The sequence below is a fragment of the Petaurus breviceps genome, unplaced genomic scaffold (genome assembly GCF_028583685.1).
Source record: "Petaurus breviceps papuanus isolate PSGF00001 unplaced genomic scaffold, PetGlider_PUasm1.0 79, whole genome shotgun sequence".
Lineage (NCBI taxonomy): Eukaryota > Metazoa > Chordata > Mammalia > Diprotodontia > Petauridae > Petaurus > Petaurus breviceps.
In genome coordinates, this window is record NW_027186523.1 from 26,828,437 (window position 1) to 26,852,105 (window position 23,669).

General features: G+C 36.1%; 1 long non-coding RNA gene across 1 annotated transcript in view; it reads left to right on the plus strand.

Annotated features, from left to right (window-relative positions):
* Window positions 1-23,669, plus strand: part of LOC138175767 (uncharacterized) — a 47,023-nt gene that overhangs the window by 13,818 nt on the left and 9,536 nt on the right. The gene's annotated exons all lie outside the window — the stretch shown is intronic.

Below are 23,669 nucleotides of genomic sequence, written 5' to 3' on the forward strand. Positions count from 1 at the left end.
TTATAGTATCAGCCTTTTTATCTAAATGATGTACCCATTTGGACTTTATTTTAGTATACGGTGTCAGGCCTTGGTCTATGTCCAGTTTTTGCCATAATATTTCCCAGTTTTCCCAGCAGCTTTTGTCAAATAGTGAGTTCTTATCCCAGAAGCTGGAGTGTTTGGGTTTATCAAATAGTAGATTACTATAGTCATTGACTGCTGAGTCTCCCAATCTATTCCACTGATCCAATACTCAGTTTCTTACGAAGCCAGGATTTTTAATAAATACAGTGATTTGTAAACATTCTAAAAATCTAGTTGACTCTGTATATTCATTTGGATATTGCTATTGATACTTTCTTAAACAACAAAATTAATTTTTCAGAAAGCCCTCAAGATAATGCCCCATGAGTCATTTGAAGAAAATGGGGGTTTTCATCTTAGAGAAGAGAAGGCTAGGGTAGATAGATGATGTTGTGTTCAGGTATCTGAGGGATTATCATATGAAAGAAGAATTAGACTTGATCTTTTCTTCAAACCAGGAAGCAGTAACAGAAGCAATGTACAAAGGATGCCAAAAGGTACTTCTAGGTTTGGTGTAGGGAAAAACTTCTAATAATTAAAGCTATTCAATAATATAAAGGACTATCAAGAAATAATTGGTTCTCCTTCAGTGGAATATTTTAACAATTGGCATCCAAAATTACTGATATTAAATAATCACTTTTAGCATGTTGTTAATTGATTTCTATGGAAGATGCTTAATTTGTATTCTTTATGCTTAAAGGGTCTCTGTATCATTTTCCATGGCACTTTAATGTTTTCTAGGATTGTTTTCTCTGACTCCATAGTGTATTTTTTAATATACAAAAGCCAAGACCATATGTAGCCACTAAATCAAATCACATAATCATAGTAGTCATTTCATTTTTTTTACTTCCCTTTCCAGAGATTATTTGGTTAAGTGGTGATCTCAACTATTATTAAAATGATTTAAGTAATTGGAGTGTTGCTCTATAATCAGGTCTTTAGAGCCAGTTCAATTTAATTCGAGTATTCTTAACCTGTGGTTTGTTTTTCTTAATATTTTGATGAATAGATTTCAACACAATTGCTTTCCTTTGTTATCCTATGTATTTCACGCATTTAAAAGCATTATTCTGAGCTGAAGTCCATAGACCTCACTAGATTGACAGAGAGTTCCGTAACACACACACACACACGGGTCTTAAAATTAAGAACCCCTGATCTAATTCAATTAACTTCTGTTAAAGGTAAATTATGTCAAAGGTATCTTCATGGAACACAGTGAAGTGATGGTTTATCAGTTATCAAGTTAAATTTGTCTAGGTAGCAAGCATTTATTAAATGACTCCTATATGCCACTGTTAGGTGATAGGAATAAAAAAAGCAACAAAATATTACCTGCCCTCAAGGAACTTACCTTCTATAATTCACTACAGAGGAATTTTGTTATTATTTGGAAAAAATAAATACTTATTTTAAAAAAATTTTCCCCTTATCTGTATATTTCACTTTGAAATAGAAATTGACAGTTTGAGAGGGCTAAATTATCTGGATATTTTTACTTAATTTTCTTATTTGTGAGACAGTTGAAACATTTTAAGGGTGACAAATCTATTAGAAACCTGCCATGATCTAAACATGGCCATCAATCCCATCTGTACTCTATCAGTATAACCATTGTATCCCACCTGTCATAAAGCCACATTATTGTTATTGCCTAATACCTTATTCCCACTTTCCTCCCTGATTCATTGTCACCAAATTATCCCACTATTAATTCATATCAGTAAACATTTTACTTTGTGTCTATTACATGCAATTCACTGGGATAGGTAGTAGAACAGACAAAATTTAAAGTAGTCCTTGCCATCATTGAGCTTAAACTCTACTTATTTGAGAGAGAAATGACAACATGTACAAATATAAGCAAATAAATAATATATTAAAAGTCTATGCAAAATAGTGGATGGGAGAGTGATAATGGGGAGAGAAACAGACCAAGAATTGAGGGTTGAGGGGTGTATCAGCAATGCCATATTCACAATGCCTATGGAGATTACAAATATGCTGATATAATTATCCATCACAAAATACATCATGCTTGCCATATGGGGGAATAAGCTGGAAAATTTATTAAGATACCAAAAGACTGAGTCCCAAAACCAGAAAGTGAAAGCCATCAGAGTAGTTATGACATTGGCACAGGTAGATAAAGTAGAAAGCACCCACATTTTCAAGCCTTTAAAACAGAACAGGCTACCTCAGGCAAAGGTCCTCCTCTCCCCACTCACAGCAACCTCCCAGCATCCGGGAAGTGCGCTCCCAGCAGCTCCGGCCCCTGGCAGTCCTCAGCAGAAGTCCTTAGCAGAAATTCTGGCTAACTCAAAAAGGGCTTCGCGCTGCCTCTGCTACTGCTGCCGCCGTCACCACCACCGCCAGCCACCGCAGGAACTCTAGTTTGGCTTCCGCTTCCTCTTGCTCTGCCCCTTCCTGCTATGTCAGCAAGTCCAACGGGGCATGGAAGATCTTTAAATCCCATAACCCTTACATTCGGCCCCAAGATCTTTCATGTCCCTTACTTGGCAAAAATACAGTAGGAATAAATGGTGTCAACAAAATTTCACAACAATATAACAAGAATAGCACACAATAAACACAGAAAACCATATTTTAGGGTGGGGCTTGAGCACAAGCTCCCCATCATTCCCCCCACCCCAAACAAATGGGGCCCCAAAATCTTGTGGTAAGGAGTGAAGATCTCTTCTTCTATGGCTACTTGCTGCTGGAATCGGATGTAGAGCTGTCCCTGTCCTAAGGGGTCCCATTTGAGAGGTCAGTTTTTAATATGCTTGATGCCAGGTCCAAGGGTGACACATCACAGTTGCAGACAGGGGGTGACATCCAGCTTAAGCTATCAGGCATATACAGATGGAGGGTACCAAGCCTGTGGAAACAAATCTAACAAACAAGGTGAACAGACAAAAAATCAAGAAGAAGCAAAGAGACAATAACCAGACTATTGTAGCCTCACTCACGGTAGAATAAATGACTTAAGGGTACAATTTTGTAATCATCTTCTCCAGAATAAACAATAGTTACAGTGTTATCCCTCCCATATGCTATAATCTCTGCAGCCTTTGGAACATCATCTAGCTTCCGTTTTACCCATACTTTAGCTCCTGATTTTGGTTCTACTGATAGAAGGGGGAAGCTAGGTGGCTCAGTGAGTAGAGCTCTGACACTGGAGTCAAGAGAACCTGAGTTCAAATCCGGCCTCAGATGCTTGATATACTTACTAGCTGTGTGACGTTGGGCAAGTCACTTAACCTCAATTGCCTTGCCTTCTCCCCTCCAAAAAAAAAAAGAGACATTCCTTTTTTCTTCTTTTTGTGGTGGCAAAGAATTAAAAAACAAGGGGATTCCCATCAATTGGGGAATGGCTAAACAAACTGTGTTATATGAATGTAATGGAATACTACTGTGCTATAAGAAATGAGGAGCAGATGGACTTCATAATAACCTAGAGAGACTTATATAAACTTATGCTGAGCAAGGAGAGCAGAACCAGGAGAACTTTGTACACAATTACAGACACATCATATTTGTGATGACTGACTGATAGACTGGGCTCCTCTCAGCAATGCAAGGTTATAAGACAACTCCAAAAGACTCATGATGGAAAGGGCTATACACATTCAGAGAAAGAACTACAGTCTGAATGCAGACTGAAACGAACTACTTGCTCTCTCTCTCTCTTTTGTGTTTTGTTTTGTTTCATTCCTTCTTTCTCATTGATCACTCCATTGGTTATAATTCTTCTGTACAGTTTGACTAACATGAAGGTATTTGTAGAACCTATATCGTATTGCATGCCACCATGGCTGGGGTGGGGAGGGTGGTGAGGGAGAAAATTTGGAACTCAGGGGATTGTGGAAATGAATATTATAAACTAAAAGTAAATGAATAATTTTTTAAAAGAATGTATGAAAAAGAAGTGAGTTGGCATTTTGGACTCAGCTTTTGAGGCAACTAGGAATTTCAAAAAGAGAAATTAAGGAGGGCAGGCATTCCAGGAATCGGAACCTGCCTGTGCAAAAGCAAGGAGGTGGAAGATGGAATTCTATACATGGGGAATAGCATCAATCCAATCTGAGTATCATATAGAAAATGGGAGAGGAAAAAGCATAACATATCTGGAAATATAAAATTTTGCAAGGTTTTATGTGCCAAGTATAAGATTTTATATATAATCTTAGAGGCAATAGGAAGTCTCTCAGCTTTTGGAGCAGGAATATGACCTTGTCAGATCTGTGCTTCAGGAATACTTATTTGGCTACTCACTACTAGTGACAGTCGGACCCCTAATGAGTCTTGCAATCTGCTCAACTGAGTGAATGGGGCAGGAGTGAATGGGGCCAGCTCATCCCAACAATAGTCAGTTGGTTCCTTGGTTGATAACATTTTAAAAACCTATTTTACTCTATTTTCTTCCTCTGGAATACAGAAATGAGTTTTAATTGTTAGCATATTGTTGTATTTATGTTATCTCACCTAAGATACTCTTGATAAATTAATATAATTGCTAAAAGATTCACTCTAATCATAGACAGGGTTGTCAGAAACCTACCTCATCAGAGGTAGACCTCATAGAGCATTAAGATAACATGTTTTTTATCTAGAATTACCTTAGAGATCCTGTAGCCTCATTCCCTTATTTTCAAATGAAAGTAAACTGAAACAGAAAAGTTGTGACTTGCCTAAATTCCAAGTAAGAGAGAATGCATAGGGATACATTCCAAGACATACTTTCCTTTCCATGCTGCCTTGGCAGGGTATTCCTTCCTTCTCATCCCTTTCTTTCCTTCTAGGATAGATGGGCTAGAGCTCCTGGTGAGCCTTCTCAGCTAGTGAAGTAAACCACATTTTCCTCCCTCCCATCAAACCACATCTTTATCACATCCATCAATCAAAGGCATATGAGCCCTGGAGAGTCGAAACTTCTCAGAAAAACCCCAGCCCTGGCTTTGGTCCATTTTCAATAGTCCTGTACCTGAGACATTTTTCCTGTTCCTCCTCCTCAGCCTCTGCTGTCAGATACTATTTTAAAAAATGTTCTATTCCTAAATATAATCTCTTAAAACTGATCATTCTTTCTAGATAATTTGTTCATTTGGATATCATTCTCTTCCACCAAAGTCCTACTTCCATAACTTATTATGTCATGGAAATGTCCAGGGTTCTGAAATACCATGTCCAAGACCCAAGACTATAACAAGTTCTACAAAGGTAGAAAGAAATGAAATAATTTCCCAATGATATGCATTTTTTAACCTGAAGATCAATCTAAATTCTAAAAGGCTTTCCCCCATAATGTTGGCCACCAAGTGATGAAGATTTTCTTCAGAGAACTCAAAAAGACTTTCTACCATGGATAGCATAAGCATACAATAAGGGTGGTAGAAATAATGTATTTTCCAAAGTGAATCAAAAAATATATAAAGAGACTTGTAGTTTCAGCTTTATTGGATGAGCCATTTAGCCTGATCAGGCATTTAGGAAAATGTAGAAACGCTCATGTGATCCTTAACAAAAGAGGAAATACATATAACTCAGGCCATTTGTACTAATCAGCATCATGGGCAATGTTTCTTACTCAATTCAATTAACTTAATTAATATTTATCAAGGGCCCAGACGGTGCCTGGCACTGTTCTAAGTGCTAGGCACCCCCACCCTCACTGCCTTTTTGCCATCTGCTGCTCATCTGAATGGTAGGCAACCAGCCACTCCACAGAAAAGAAGGGGTAAGTGTACATGCATGCAAACAGGCTGTATTGCACCCCTTCAGCTGTCTCATTATTGTTTCCCATGGGAATCTGTCTCCCATGGGATTCTTACTCCTCAATGCAAAACTCAGAGTTAAAATAGTATGCTGTAAAGAGGTGGTATACCAGAATTCATTTCCTCTTACTCATCAGTCTGATGAATCCTGGAAATATTAAGAGTCTAGATTAATTTAAGCATATAATGACCTTTTAAAAGGCTTAACATAACCATGAGAGTTATATTAAATACCATTTATTTCATTCCATCCATTCATTTATTTGTTGCATGCTAAAAGAATGCTTTGTGCAAAGTTCAATAGTTAGAATGATTCACTGTGATTTCAGTGGTATAGGGAACTGTTGGTTAATGTAACTCCCTCCACCTCTGCAAATTAATACCTTCTGTAAAATATATAGTCTTAGTGATCTAGAACATGGACAAGCTAAGTGATTTATCCAGAATCATATATCCAATTCTATATATGTAAGTAGAACTCGAACCCATGTCTTCATGTCTTTAAGGCCAGTTCTCTACCCCATAACACGATGCTGGCTCTCATGTTGTTGCAGTTTGATCAATTTACTAGTAGGATTATGGGTATTTGAACCTTGAGATCAGATACATTACACCCATATGAAAATACTAATGCTTCAGCATGGCATTTGGAACTCTTTATAATGCATCCCAGCCAACTTTTCTGGACTTATTTCATGTTTCTCCCTTTCACACATTCTGTTTTCAAAGCTGAACTGCCTTACCTACTGTTTCCCATACATAATGTACTGTCTACTGCTACTATGTTTCCCCCCCCACAGGCTAGTCCCCATGTATAGAAGACAGTCCCTTTTTCCCCTGGCTCTAGAAACTCTAATCTTACTTTAAATCTAAATTCAGGAACCAACTCCTGTGGGAAGCTTTATCAAATCCCTCTTCAAATTTTCATTGCTTTACTTCACTGTGTACATGCTTTATCCCTCACCATTCACCCTCCCCACCACCACCATAAACATATAGGGTTAAGCTACTTGAGATCAGGTATCATTTGTTGTTTTAATTCTGAATCCCCAGAGTCTTACATAGAGTAGGTGCTTGCCAAATAGTGATTCAATTGAATTGAATCAGGAAATACAATTAAATGGAGGAAAACAAAAAGATGTTATTACATAAAAAATATTAGCACTAGTAAAAAGGGATTTTAAATTAGTTTTTGAGAGTGATTATACAGGAAAAATGTTTATTAATTATCATTTATCTATACGATATTGAATGATCATTAAAAAATGTTACTCAAGCCATTTCATTCTTTCAAGAGAAACCTATCCATCTATCTACCTATCTATATACATACATATATGTGCATGTGTACTCAACTAATCCATCCTGAATTAACTTGTAATAAAGTCAATCTCTTATAAAAGTGATCTAAAAATAACATGGAAACTGGCTAGAAAAAAATTTTAGACTGATGAAAATATTCAGAATCATAAATGATGTGTGTTATTTGTTTTAATAGCAGGGGTAACTTATTTATTTTCCAAGAGGCATAATTTGTGATCAGGATTTGATATAGATAAAACTGTTAGGAAGAAAATGTAGTTGGAACTATCATGTGTTAATGAATAATCTAAACAGAAAACATGTTATTATGTGTATCACACTAACTAGCTTGAAATATTTCCCCAGGGCTAATAACCTGACTTTTAAATAGAATGGTCATAAATTTTTATGCAAAATTTTCATTGGTGATGTTTATACAAACAAGCAGTAAAGTGAAGAAGATACTAGGTTATTTGAATGCATGCAAAAAAACTAGTAACCTTTTGTTTCAAAAGCTGACCAATTTAGACAAAAAATACACTGTTTGGATTGAGTTAACCAAATAATTATTTTCATGACCCATTTGACTTTGCATTAAAGAAAAGCAGATATGGAAAATACAATTTAAGGTTTGGATACATCCAGGTTTTCTTTGTTTATCTTATGGTGTTACTTCAACAGTATAAAGCCTCTCTCAGAAATGTTCTGATTTTAAAAGAATGGCTTTTACTGGTGTTTTGAAGTATTGATGCCATGACCAGCTTAAGGCTTTCAGGATCTTATTTTTCTCTACTTTAAAACTTTGGCAGAGTTCTGATTTCACATGTTTAAATATTCCCTCCATCAACATGTGATGTAATATATATATATATATATATATATATAATATCATATATTGATGAAGGGAATGAATATACACATATACATATGTGTGTATGTGTACATATATGTGTATATAAGCAGATATATATTATATGTCTGTGTATATGTAACATATACATATAAATGTATGTGTATATCTATAGGTAGATAGATATAGATATATCCCTTCTCTGCCTTCTGATTCATTGTGATTCTTGTCTATGGACCATGCCCACTCTTTGAGTTTTAAAAATGGCAGAATGTCTATGCAGTTTTTAGACACCTCTAATACCTCTCTTTCTCTTTCATTATATTGTGAAGCACTCTGTCTTGTTTATTCTTCTTTCAAAGTATCTCATAAACCTACTTTTCTCTATTCTGCTGATAGCTGCCCTAATGAAGACCTTCACATTTGATTATGGCACTCAGAGTTATAACAAGAAATTTTTGGATCTAGAACAATTACCAAAAACCACAACCTAAGCAAGTGGTCTAATTTATACACCACTTTAGAATGGTGGTTGAGAATAGAGCTTGGGAAGAGAAAATTATTTTACAGGGCAATTTACTCTTAATGAACAATCTTTATCCAATGGACAAGAAGTTGATATACCAGTGGACAACCTAAACCATATCCATGTTGACATTCCCTTTTTAAATGAAACAAGAAGACTTAAAGGAGTTGACTCTACATACAAATATAGTTTACATGTTTTGTTTAATGTGGGAAATACAAGATTTGCCAAAGTTGATTTCACTATGTAGCCAAAGGCAACAAACATCATCATATGGGATATTTCATCATCTCACCTTGGAACAATGAAAATGATCACAAACAGACCACCATGAAGATAATTCTACCTCCTATGTCAATGTGAAGTAGAGAATTTCTATGAAGAACTTACAAGAACCTCTTAACTAACAGTGTATACCTTGAAGACCTGTAACTACTGTGTAAAAGTAAGCACTGGAATAAGAGTAAAAACCATATTTGATATTCTAATTCAGAATCAAGAAATGAAAGAGGTCAGGAGAGATTGTAGTTATTTATAGACTTGGGTTCTGATTAGTGGGAGTAATGAATCCCATCAGGTGGTTGCATGTACTCAAATTCATACTATTCAAAGTTATAATCATGCAAAATGTGATAATTGGTTCCAGCCTAATGGAAAGACAGCGTGCAGATAATGTAAGCACATCAGGATTTTCATTATTCTCACTAGCCAGGAACTAGTTATACTACACAAAAGCCTGATGTTTGTTAATTATTATTATTTTATATAATAAGAAAGTCAGAAGGCACTGGACATAGCTATTATACCTTATGACTCTTAATCCCTCTGCCATTCTGGATCTGAATCTACTTGCATCCCTGTCTCTTCCTCTAATTCTTTCAGTTATTCAATGAAGAAACTACTAGGGGCTCAACACTGTTAGGGTACATAATATGTCATAGAACTGATATCATTGGTTTCAGATACTCTAAGTACTTGCTAGGGAAAGCACTGAGAACCAGTTTGTATTCTGTCTTGTGGTTAGCACGGTGCGTTAGAGACACCCACCTCCACACTATACTGTAATCCTCATTCTCACCAAGTCCCCCCAAATAAATTTCTTATCAGAGAAAAAATTCAACATTTTGGGATATACAACTAAAGTGACCTATAAACTTCTTGAGACCACTAATAACCCCCAAATTTCTGGAAATATATGCCCATACATATTCACAAACATGCACACTGATTCATATTCTCTCAGCTTTAGCAATGGCACACTATTCCTATCTCTCTGTTGGCCCATCAGTATTGGCTTTACATAGCTACTTGTTCCAAGAACAATACCAACTTTCAATCCATATTACATTATCTGGACACTTAATACTGCACACCTCCATTATCTATTTTCTAGCCACACTGAATTCACCAATCCCCAGCATTAGGAGAATGTTCTAGATCCCTATATTCCAGGGGATAATTAATACTTACTGACTACTAGGAACCCTCTTTGGCTTAAGCACATGATCTTCTTCCTATGTCACTGGAAACCATTAAACAGTATTATCACAAAAGAAATTGATCAGCTTAATGATAGGAAAGGACTAGTTACAAAAATATATTAATCACATCAGAACCAGCTATATATGAAGAATCACATAATTTACTCATTAGAACAAAGGTAAAAATTGATACCAAATGACAAAAAGATTAAAGAAAAAAACACTGTAAATTATAGCAGTTCCAACTAGATCTATTTGTAAAAGTTCTTAATGCTGAAAAACTTAAAATGAACAAAAGTAAGTTGATGAATGCTCTTAGAGTTCAGTGACTATTTTGAGTTTTTTTCTTTGTAACCACAGGGCCTACTATGGTGACTTGCAAATAGTAGTCACTCAAAAAAATGTATATACACTGAAATTGAGAATTATGCAGAGAAATATAACTGATGCAAAATTATTGCCACAATTAGGAAATCAACTGAAGCTAGAGACTACTTTTGCTGGAGAACCCTTGATTTCTTTGCTAACTGGAAAGACATGGTAGTTACAAGCAAAGGTAGCTTATGATATAAATTATTTTGTAAAACAGAGAAGAAAATAATTTTTAAAAACAACCTTTAATCAGTATGATCTCACAAAACAGAGAAAACTAAAAGGGAAAATAAACCTTTACAGAGTTTATTATTAATTTTGACCAAGCCAGATCATCCTAAGGTCACTTGCAGATAAAACTGGAAAGGCAACAAATAGAAATAAATTGAAATGGCCCTGTCAGCATTTCTACCATGAGCTAGTTTTATTCATAATGACAGTGGAGCCTGCTTTCAGACTAACATCTTCACCCACTAAGCTATTTGAAGAAATAGAAATGACATGTAAGAAGGTGAAGTTTATATACATATGTATATATACACACACACACATACACACATGTACATATATATACATACACACATACAGACAAAATCTGTGCTAGGGTAATAAAATTATAAAGAACATGAATCAATTTTTAAGCTTTTTGAATGTGGGAAATATTCAAGATCTGAGAGAAGGGAAATGATAGTAGATGTAACATCAATATAAGATGTATGAGAAGACATCAGCTATTATTTATCCCTATAATTACTTTCTTGCCTCTATAAAAACTTTGGGATAATGATCTGTTACATATATTTTGGTCATCTTTGATGTGAACTTGGAAAGCAAAGGCTTTCATGGATGATTTTCTACAGTAGATCACATCTTCTCAGTCACACCTAGGACAGTGTCTTCCAGACATGTAATAAGTGCTTTCTGATTGACTGATTGATTGACAGTATCAGAAAAATCAAACAGAAGGTGATTTAAAAGACTGAGATAATACCAAGATCGGACTTCTGTACTCTGTTTATTTCCTAAAAGTGTTTGAATCTGTGGAACAAAATTCAGTTTCGCAGGATCTTCTCAAACAAGGCATTTCTTCTACATTTATTGAAATTATTTTTAAAAATTCTTTGACACATATAATTTTCCCCTTATATAATCCCTACCCACAGAGAATACATTCTATTTTGTATATTTTGCATATTTACTTTTCTCCTAATGAGATTTTCTCACTCTAATTTCCCCTACTTTTTTAGTACAGAAACTGTTTCTTTTTCCATCTGTGTTTCCAGGACTTAGCATGGTGCTTGGCATGTAGAAATTGTTTAGTAAATGCTTATTGAAGTGAACTGAGAAAACTTTAGTCAGTGATCTACTGAGTATTAACATTAATTGAAACCTCAACGTGGAGGCCATATGGTCACTACGCTAATTGCACAGAGACAATACACGACAATGCCTCTAAAGAAATATGTAATTATTTAAAAGGGATAAAAAAAATCATCCTGCCAAGATTTTGGTTTGCAAATGGACAAAGAACCCACTGAGTGAGTTTAACATTCTCTTGTGGATGTGTATTATAGATAGACAATAACATGGACCCATATTCGAATAAGAGGATGAATTCAAGTTGGATCCCATTTGTGAAATTTTTAAGCCCTTTAAATGATTACAAGGTTGTGATACTGAAAAATTCCATCTTTTTATCACCAGTATTCTTCCAGAGAAGCTATGTGGCTGTCAATCATAAAATATCTACATTGGCTCTATGTTGACCACAGGATCAACTATAAACTTTTTTTTGACTCTCAAAACCTTTACAATTTATCTATCTTTCTATCTTCATTAGATATTAAGCCTCTTCATGTACTTAACAATTCAACCAAAATGACCTTATATCTATTTCTTAACATGGCATTCCTTCTCAATTCTCTGTGTTTTTTGTACTGACTGCTCCCTGTGCCAGAGAGGAATGTACTCCCTCTCTACCTCTGCTCCAAAAAATACCTTCCTTCTTTCTAGACAAAGCTCAACATCACCTATATAAAGCCTTACGTGCTTCTCTCTGACTACTAGTGCCCTCCCTCCTGAATTACCAGGTATTTAAATACTTTTGCTCTGAGGCAAGAAATGACAAACCACTCCAGTATCTTTCCCAAGAAAACCCCAAATGGAGTCATGAAGAGTCTGACATGAAGGAAATGAATGAACAACAAATTTATACTAGAAATACATACATATATATATATTTGTTATTTCTCTAGTGAATAAAAATGAATAGCTAATACCTTAATTTTAGTGAATACTGTTACAACAGCTACTCTGTTTAGAATGTACTATCATTATTTCAATTGTAAAGATGAGGAAACTGAGGTACTACAAGTAATAAGTGCCTGAGGTCAAATTTAATTTAGGCCTTTCTGAAGAAGATGGACAGTTATTTATCCCTTTTTATCCCCAGCACCTAGGCTAGTGTCTGCCAAACATTTAATAAATACTTTCTGATTGACTGGTTAACTATGACAATATCAGAAAAATCAAATAGAAGGTGATTTAAGAGGCACAAATAAGTGGTCTAGTGATTCTAAGTACATTATGCCATATTACCAATGATTACTTGTACTTGGATGGAACCTGGTAGTGGGGACAGAGAGCTGGTCTTGAAAGCAGGAAGAATTGAATACAAGTCCTGCTTCTGACACATATAGTCTGTGTGACTCTAGGCAAGTCACAACCTTTCAATGCTCTTAGCATCTCTCTAAGATGATAAATTATAGAGAAGAGACAAATCTGCAGTGGAAGAGAGAACTTCCTTACTTGGGAGTTCCCAACCCAAATGAAATCACAGTTCTAATACTAAGCCTACTTGCACTTGAGAAGATTCATAAAAGACATCATCTTGAATATGAATGAGTGGAACAAGACATAGGTCAGCCATATAGTGAGTAAGGAAAGACTGATTGGCCTAAGTACTGGACTTGCATCTTCAGTACTTTAAAAAGACAAGGTTAAGTCATCCAGAGTTCTGGATTGATCTTCTATGAAGGGTTTACAGAAAGACATGATGGAGAATAATACAAGATAAAGGGGGGATATGTGGAAATTTTATGGTCAGCGTTTGTGGAGGGAAGACACAAAGTGACGGGGCAGGTAGGTGACCCAGTGGATAGAGCGTCAGGACAATCTGAGTTCAAATCATATCTCAGACCCTTACTAGTTGTGTGACCCTGTGTTAACAATGTTTGTCTCATTTTCCTCATCTGTAAAATGACCTGGAGAAGGAAATGGCAAACTGCTGCAGGATCTTTGCCAAGAAAACCATAAATGGGATCATGAAAAGTAAGACACAACAGAAATGACAGAACAACAACAGCAATCCATATCATGAAATCAGGATCATGAAACATCGAATCTAAACTTCTTTTCCTGGATTTCAAAGCCCTCAACTATTTGATCCCACAATGCACATTTAATCTCTTTTCACATTTCTCCCCAATATTTATCAGACAAGTCACCATTCTCATTCTTTCCTCTGTCCCTGTTCCGTTTGTTCCCCTCACCAGTCAGTACAAAGAGTACTGGCTCTGGAGTCAACAGTTCTGGTTCTGGGTTCAAATTCCACATCTGTCCTTATTACCTATGTGACTATGGACAAATCAATTCATCTCCTGGGGCTTCATTTTCTTCATCTGTAAAATGAGAGAACTGGAATGTCTGAAGTCCCCTCCAGCCCTATCTAATATGCCATGATCCTCCTATTTCCTTTATACTTTCCAGTCCTATATCCACAAAGACCTTGTTCACACGTTATCTACTTCACCAAACCTCTTCTGGGTGCTCATCATTGTTGGTGTTGGGGGGAGAGGGATTAAAGCATAGGTAAGGTCATGAGAGCAGAGTATGTGGTTCCCAATTTTTCTTTCCCAATTTCAAAATCCTCTTACTGGAATTTGAAACCCTTTCCAACTTTCTACAGTTTACTTTTCCCCATTTTTATATATCATTCAACTTTGTTCACTTCAGGTCTAATCAAAATGGTTGTCTTGCTTTTCCTGATATACAACACTGTCTCCCATCTCCATGCTTTTGCATAGACTGTTGCCCATTCCGAGGATTGTACCTGCTCTGTGTAACTGCCTCTTCAAAGCTCAGCTTAAAAACATTTTTTGATTTGAGGTCTTGGATTTCTTCCAAAAAATTATCTTGTTTTTAAGATACTTCATTTGTATATTTTTTATATATGCTTATAAATGCATTTCTCTCATCTGATAGAATGTTGCTTGAAGGCAAGGACTGTTTCACTTTGGTCTTTGAATCCCTAAAATCTAGCATAGAAATTAGCCCATAGGAATTAATTAATATTTTTGATTAATTGACACTGGAAAAAAACTGAAATATGTTATCTGCTCCCTCCCCTCCCCAAAAACTATAATTTTGTTTGGGAACCTGAAGTTATCTTTCTACTTGCCTTCTTCCTTCCTGCTCATGGATACATATTAAATGGAAAAAAAATCCCTTCAGTAATTGTCAATCAACCTTGCATTGGTATTAGCAATTGATATCCTTATAAAAATTCCCAAGACTTCACTTACAATGGGGAGAATATTTACCTTCTGGAGTGTTATTTATAGATTTTCTTCCAGTGATCTTTCCCTTCTACTGTAAAACTTGCCCCAAACTGAGCTCCTTTTCTTTTGCCTAAAACTCTCCCTACTTCCCCTTTTCAAGAATACCACCATCCTCCCAGTCACCCAGGCTCATGGCCTAGATATCACCTTTGACTCCTGACACCCTCTCATCACCTTTGACTCCTGACACCCTCTCATCCCCTTTAAACAATCACTTGTCAAATTTTGCCGTTTCTACCTTCATAGCATGTCTTGTTTTTGCCTCCTTTCTCTCCTCTGATACCACTCCCTGGTACAGCCTCTTATTACCTCATACCTGAACTATTACAAAAGATTGGTGAGTTCTCTCCCTGCCTCCAGTCTCCTCATTCCCATCCATCCTCCACTCAGCTGTCAAATAGATCTTAAAGTATAGGTTTGAACATATCATCATCATCGTCATCACCACTACCACCACAACCACCACTACCACCCTTCCATTCAGTAAATTCCCACGGCTCCCTATTTCCACCAGGGTCAAATATAAAATCCTTTGTTCAGTTTTTAAAGACCTCCACAACCTTTACCCTCCTATCTTTCCAGACTTCTTATACCTTGCTTCTCACAGTTTCTCATACAAGGAACATCTCCCTATTCTGTGCATTTTCACTGACTTTCGCCTGTTCCTGAAACAATCTCCCTCCTCCTCTCTGCATCCTAACTCCCTAGGTTTTCTTCAAGTCTCAGCTAAAGACCCACATTCTATAAAGATGAATTTCCTAGTTCATCTTGATCTTAAAGCCTTCCCTCTGAGCCTGTGCCAACTTTTTCTGACATGTTTTTGTATGTTTGTACATAGTTATTTGCGTGTTGTCTACCCATTGAATTATGAGATTTTTTAGTAGAGGGACTACTTTTTCATTTGTTTTGTTTTGACTTTCTTTGTATCCCTAGGCTTAGCATGATTCCTGGCACATAGTAGGCACTTAATAATTGTTAGTTGACTGACTGTTGTGGTAGCTGTTTGCCCACAAAAGGATCCCCTGACTAATGTAACCTGTCAGTAATATCGGTCTTATATGCCATCAAAGCTTCTATTTGTTCTTTGGAGCAGGAGGGGGTTTTTAATACAAGGGCCTTTAGTTCTTAAATGCTAAAACAATATTATCATAAATATTGTAGCTACCCTGAACTTCTGAATGGTAACAAAATTAGCAATTACATCTCTACTCCCAGATTGAATATAACTTACAAATAACACCCATTATTCTGTCAATACTTTCCCTCTCAGTTCACCTCGTTCCCCTGACAAGTGAATCAATGGTATTTCTACAGTAGCATTTTATAAGCATGCTAACTCCCATACACTAACATCAACCTGATCTTCATGTCCAATCTTTCAGTTTTCTTCTTCACTTCCAATCACTGTTGAATGCTTTCAGATGTGCTTTCCCCTGATTGCTGTTTATTTATGCCATGAACTTTAAGCTCAGCTTAAAGACTCCACAGTTGAGCTCCTACTCTCAGACCACCCCCTCCAGTTATCCTAGAATTTCTTCTTTTGCTTTATCCATTGAAAATCACTACATCCAGTTTACATCTTCTTCCTCAAAATAGAACACTACTCTCACTGGCCTCCCCCATCTCAGATGCCTACAACACTTAGAGAATTTCATATCTAATTTAGCACTTAATTCATATATACTAGTCCCATCTTTCCAACTAGGCTTTGGGATGTTTAGGTCAGAGGAAATATACCTGTATATTTGCAGCAGGGACAGTCACCAAGTCAAACACAATATCACTTGATAAATTCTTGATTGTTCATTGGGTTCATAGATCTTGAGCTGGAAGGTACTAAGAGGTCATTTAGTCCAGTCTTTTCACTTTACACAGTAGACTGGGTCTCAGAGATGTAGCTTTACTTCCCCAAGATCACATAGATAACATAAATGGCAGGGCCAGGATTCAAATTTAGGTCTTATTATTCCAGGTTCAGCACTCTTTCAATGATGCAGAGTATTTTTTTTTTCAATTCAACCATTTAAAAAATATCCAGATTTTCACCTAAGCTATACACAATGTACCAAGTAAGAAGTAACTAGGAAAACACTTTTGACAAAATACAACATCCATTCCTATTAAAAACACAAGAAAGAATAGGAATGGAGCCTTCCTTAAAATAATAAGTAGCATCTATCTGAAGCCGTCAACAAGAATTATATGTAATGGGGATAAGCTAGAAGTGTTTCCAATAAAATCAAGGGTGAAACAAGGTTGTCCACTATCACCCCTCTTTTTCAATCTGGTACTGGAAATGTTAGCAGTAGCAATTAAGGAAGAAAAAGAAATCAAAGGAAACAAATTAGGCAAAAAAGAGACCAAGCTATCACCCTTTCCAGATGACATGATGATATAGTTAGAGAATCCAAGAGAACCAAGTAAAAAACTACTTGAGAAAATAAATAAATTAGGCAAAGTTGCAGGATATAAAATAAACCCTCATAAATCCTCAGCATTACTGTATGTTTCTTTTTTCTTTCCAAATGCTTTATTAACTTCTGATTTACATCATTAATTTCCACCAGATTTTGAGTTACAAATTTTCTCCCCATTATTCCCCTACCCACCACCCTGAAATAGCAATCCCATAGGATATCCCCTCCTCCAATCTGCTCTCTCCCATATCTTCTCCCATACCCCCTTCAACTTTTCCAGTAGGGCATAGTAGATCTCTATGCCCCAGTGCCTGTATTTCTTATTTCCCAATTACATGTAAAATAGTATTAATAATAGTATATATATATATATATATATATATATATATGTGTGTGTGTGTGTGTATATATATATTTGAATATTTGATTTTAAAACTTTGAATTCCAGATTCATTCCCTCCCTCCCTTGTCACCCACCCTTACTGGGAAGATAAGCAGTTCAGTATAGGTTGTACATGTGTAGCTAATGCAAAACATTGACATTGTAGATATATTGTAAAAGACTGACTATATTTCCCTCCCTCCTATCCCACCACCCACTTGTTCTATTCTCTACTTTGATCCCGTCCCTTTTCAAAAGTGAGTGCTCCCAACTTCCCTCCCCCCCAGCCTGCCCTCCCTTCCATTGCCACCCTCTATTCCTGTATATTTCTAATGACATCCAAAAGCAAGAGATAGAAAGAAAAATCCCATTTTATATTACTGTAGACATTATAAAATATTTGCGAATCTACCTGCCAATACAAACCCAGGACTCACATGAACACAACTACAAAACACTTTTCAGACAAATAAAGTCAGATCTAACTAATTGGAAAAACATCAATTGCTCAAGGATGGGTCAAGCTAATAAAATTAAAATGACAATTTTACCTAAATTAAATTACATATTTAGTGCCATACCAATCAATTTACCAAAAAATTACTTTATAGAACTGGAAAAAATAGTAACAATTCATTTGGAAGAACAAAAGGTCCAGAATATCAAGGGAATTAATGAAAAGAAATGCCAGGGAAGGTAGCCTAGCTATACCAGATTTTAATCTGTATTATAAAGCATCAGTCATCAAAACTACTTGGTACTGGCTGAGGAATAGATCAGTGGATCAATGGAATAGATTGTGTATGCTCACTATTTAACAAAACTGCTGGGAAAACTGGAATATAGAAACTGGTCATAGACCATTATCTAATACCATATACCAAAATCAAGTCTAAGTGGGTGCATGATCTAGGTATAAATGCTGATACTGTAAGCAATCTGGGAAAGCAAGGAATAATTTAGCTGTCAGATATATGGAGAGGGGAAGAATATATGACCAAACAAGAATTAGAGAGCATTATAAAATGAAAAATGAATAATTTTGCTTGCATTAAGTTGAAAAGCTTCTGTACAAACAAAGCTAATGTAACCAAGATTAAGAGGGAAGTGGAAAATTGGGAAAGAATTTTTATAACCAATGGCTCTGATAAAGGTCTCCTTTCTAAAATATACAGAGAATCAAGGCAAATTTATTAGAATACAAGTCATTACCCAATTGATAAATGGTCAAAGGAAATGAACAGGCAGTTTACAGAGGAAGAAATTAAAGATATCTATAACCACATGAAAAAATGTTCTAAATCACTATTGATTAGAGAAATACAAATCAAAACAACTCTGAGGTACCACTTCTCACCAGTCAGATTGGCTAAAATGACAAAACAGGAAAATGACAAATGCTGGAGGGAATGTGGACAAATTGGAGCACTAATGCTTTGCTGGTGGAGTTGTGAACTGATTCAACCATTTTGGAGAGCAGTCTGGAACTATGCCCAAAGGACTATAAGTAATTTCATACCCTTTGACCCAGCAATACCACTTCTAGGGTTGTATCCCAAAAAGATCATAGAAATGGAAGAAAGACCCATATGTACAAAAATATTTATAGCACTAGTTAGCAAGACTGATAAGTTAAAGTAGGAAGATACCAGAAAGTGGTCTAGTTCCTTCTTCCTTGCTTCCCCTTCAACCTCACACAATAGCCTTCTAGCCATGGCCTTCTGTCATCATCCCAGGATCTCTACGTCTCCACCATGGGCTAGTGACCCACACCCTCATCTTCTGTCAAAACTGAAAAAAAGCTCTTTTTTGTGTGTATCTTAGGAGGGCATGATTTGTAGTAATTTCCCTAAATTAACAAGGACAAAAATCCTAACTAATATATGCCTGTAGAGAATGATGTCAACTGAAGGCAGGAGGTTTGACTAACAACCAGTACGTGGCTTTATGGTAAGGTTTTTAAATTATTCTCTATAGTCTTGCTCCCACTCCCTTCAATTGCTTTGGGAAACCCTGTGGTTTGTGACCTATGTCACAAAAAAACCTTTCTAGAAATAAATCTCTTAAGTAAAGCAAGAGTGGAAACAAATTTGTGTGATTGCACATGTATAACCTATACCAAGTTGCTTACTGTTTTAGGGAGAGGAGTGATGAGAGGAGGGAGAAAATATGGAACTCAAAACTTTTAAAAACTGAATGTTAAAAAAAATCTTCATATGTACTTGGGAAAAATAAAATATCATTAAAAAAAGAAGAAAAGAATGGAAACAATAAGATCTCTATCACCATGCTATTTCACTTCATTTTTACCATACGAAGTCATGGAAAGTTAGAGGCTCATATAACTGCAGGAGTCCAAACTTCTAATTTTACAAATGAGGAGAAAAAGGCCCAGAGAGGAGAAGGGTCTAGTTTAAAACTGCCCAGTTAGTTAGTGGCAAGTGTCCTGTTACAACAATTTACTAAAAGGATAAAAATGACATTCTTCCACCTTGAAAGTACTAACATAAAACAATAAAGACAATATGTTTCAGGAGAAAAGCATTTGACACACTCAGAAAAATAAGGTTACAAATATTATGAGAATCAGTGGGGGGAGAAATGAGACAAATTGCATTTTTCTCAAAATTCACGAAAAGCCTGTAATCCTTTCCTTAGTATTTTCCAGTTGTTCATACTTTGTATATCCTATTTCATTTGCCTACTTAATCCAAAATTGAAAAAAAATAATAAATTATAATATCAAAGAGGAAAATTAGAATGTTTACATTCTATCTGAAGGTCATAAACAATACAATTCATACACAAATGATGGGGGGTTCACCCAAAATTTCTAAACATATTCAACTATTATTTCTAAGATATTTGGTTCAAAGTCTTTGAAAAAGTAGGGATATCATTTTCAAAGTGTCCTTTATTTTATGGGGAAATAAATTTCTGTAACTAATTCACAAATAAAATAGGAAATTATAAAAGGCATTTCCTCAATAAATGAAAATCTCAGCTATTTAACTCTTGTTTTATTTTTTCTCCAAATGACAAGTATGAAATTCTCTCCAACCCAGTCCCCTTTCCCCCAGTGAAACAACAAAAAGAAAGACTAAAATCCCCATAACACCTATGTGTGGTCAAACAAACAAAAATTCCTACACTGGCCATGTCCAAAAATATATGTTTCATTCTATTTTTTTGCCTTCTTTTTTTCCTGTCAAAAGTGGGGATAGCATGCATCTTCAGACCTCTGGAATCAAGGTTTATCATTGTATTACTAAGTGTTCTTAAAGCTTCCAGAGTTGTGGATTTTTTTTCTTTATAATGCTGTTACTGTCTAAACTAATCTAGTCTTACTTATTTTACATCACTTCATAGAGATCTTCCCCATTCCCTCTGAAACTGCTTTATTTTGTCATTTCTTATGACAAATAATAATATTCCATTACATTCATGTACTATAATTTATTTAGCTATTCCACAAGAAAAGAACCCCTTTAGTTTCCAGTATTTTGCTACTATGAAAAGTCGTATAATAAATATTTTGGCTACATGTTTAGTAGTGGCATTGCTGGGTCAAAAGTTTAGTGACTATTTAGCGACTACATCCAAATGTGTGCTTTTGTTAGGTAAATTTAATGGTAGTTCCTCTTAAACAAAAGAAAATTGTCTTTTCATGGCTATAGCATCACCCTTTTTGTATTCTCTTGCTATTTAGGATTAAATGTTTCTGTAAGAATATAGCTAGTATGATAGGAGTGATAACCCAACTCCTCCCTCCATCAAAGTTAGACTAATTTTTCCTTAAAAAGACCATCCTTGAATCTTAGTTTGCTCAAAGATTTAAAAGTTTGGGCTATTGACATCACTTCTGGATCACCAGAGTATAATGATGTTAGGAGAAACTCCAGGGAAGCTCTGATGATTGACTGGTGGATCATTACAGGTAACACAGAATGGGACCTTTACTTAACTGAATCAACTCAAGGTGTCTTTATTGACTACTTTGTGTAATGGTAAGGGAATTTGAAGATCTTCCCTGCCCCTTAATAGGCCTAGGAAATTTGAAGCAATCTTCCCTTTCTGTTAGTGGGCCTCACTTGGAGCCCAATAAGAGAAGATTGCTTAGGAGAGGCTGGTTTTTCTGGAAGACCCTCACCTTTGGTTACTTTGTAATTAGGTAGTGGGTCACGAAGGTTGTGATTCCTCTGACCCTGAAGAAGACTGTATAAATTCTGAAATGAGGTTTTACTTTGGGGCTTACTTATGGGAAGAGTTGTGTGATTTGGCCAGATGAGACTCTGGGTAGCTAATATAGAAACCCTCTAGAGCTGTATGACTTCTCTGTGGTGCTTTATTGTTATACTCTTTGCTAATGGAACAAATTTTAAAACATCTGGCATGAAGATATCTCAGGGCCAAATCTTCTCCCCAAATTTACATGGTGAGCCCAGGCAATTGAGCAGCTCTGATAGTTAGGATGAAGGATTCCTTAATTATATCCTGCCATAATATTTTAGGGGAGTTCCCTAAAGAATAGAAGGTAAAGAAGTGTCCCTGTTCTTTAGTGCAGCCAGTAGTCAAGTGATAGGATCAGACTGTTTTGCCCAACACAATCAGGAAGTTGGCTTTTTTTTTTTGCTAAGGACTCTGAGTCATGCTAGGAATACTAAAGCTTTGAGTGAATCACAGCAGAGACAGTTGGATAAGGATACTTTGTATAAGCATCCTGCCTCTATCCCTCCCTTTCCATTAAATTTTGAAGTCCTTAAACCTAAAGTTATTCACTTAGGTCCCAAGACCTAGATTAATAAGAGTGGTGATCCTTTTACAATATCTTTAGGATCATTTTCAAAGACTTGTCTATGTGCTCTTCAAACTCACACCCCTTCAATATTCCAGATTGGAGAAAAATATAAATAATTAATGTGGAGTTATGAAGAAAGAAAGGAGAAAATGAGGGAGGAAGAAAGGGAGGGTAGAGGGAGAGAAAGGAAGGAATGGAGGAAAGAAAGGAAAGAAACAGAAAGGAAGTAATGGGAGGAGGAAGAAGCAAAGAAAGCAGAGGAAAAAAGAGAGGGGAATGGGGAAAGGGAGGAAGGAAAGAAAGAAGGATAGAGGAAGGGATAGACTGAAGACAGAGAGTAAGGAAGAGAGTGAAAAGAAGGAAGAAACAGCAATCATTCAAGCATCTAAAGTTTAATATTATTCTCCCTCAAGGAAGTAATTTAGGTTCAATAAACATTGTTGTGGGGAAAGATACAACCCCAATCCCATATAAGACAAGGTTCAAGGTAAGAGCTAAAGGGCAGAGATAGATAGGGAGATAAATAGGTTGATAGATAGGTGCATACATACATACATACATAGAGTGAGCATTTTTAAGTGCTTACTATGTGCTAAGAATAGTGCTAAGGGCTGGGAATACAAATAAAAGCAAATAAGCAAGCAATCTCTGAATTCAGTGAGTTTACTTTGTAAAGGAGAAAGACAACACATAAAAACAACCTGGAAATGGGAGAAGGTACAAACAGTAGGCAGGGTTTGGAAATGACTAGAAAGTAGCATTGGAGACATGATAAAGTGAAAGCTCATCTATTTGAGCTGTGTGACCTAGGGGCAGAATGGTGGTTCTGGGGAAGATGAGAATTATGAACAGAATGTAGTCAGCATAGTTATGTATGAACAGAACAAGAATGATCAGGATGCCTTGATAAATCTATACAGGGTCAACATGGAAATTGAATCCAAGGGGCTATGCAAGAAATGAGAAAGTTGTTTTTAGAGGGAATTCTAACAGACATTTGCAGAAGCACTTGTGTGGGGAGGATCTGGTTCAGTCCTATCCCCTTGGAGGAATTTAGGAAGGAATGACCATGG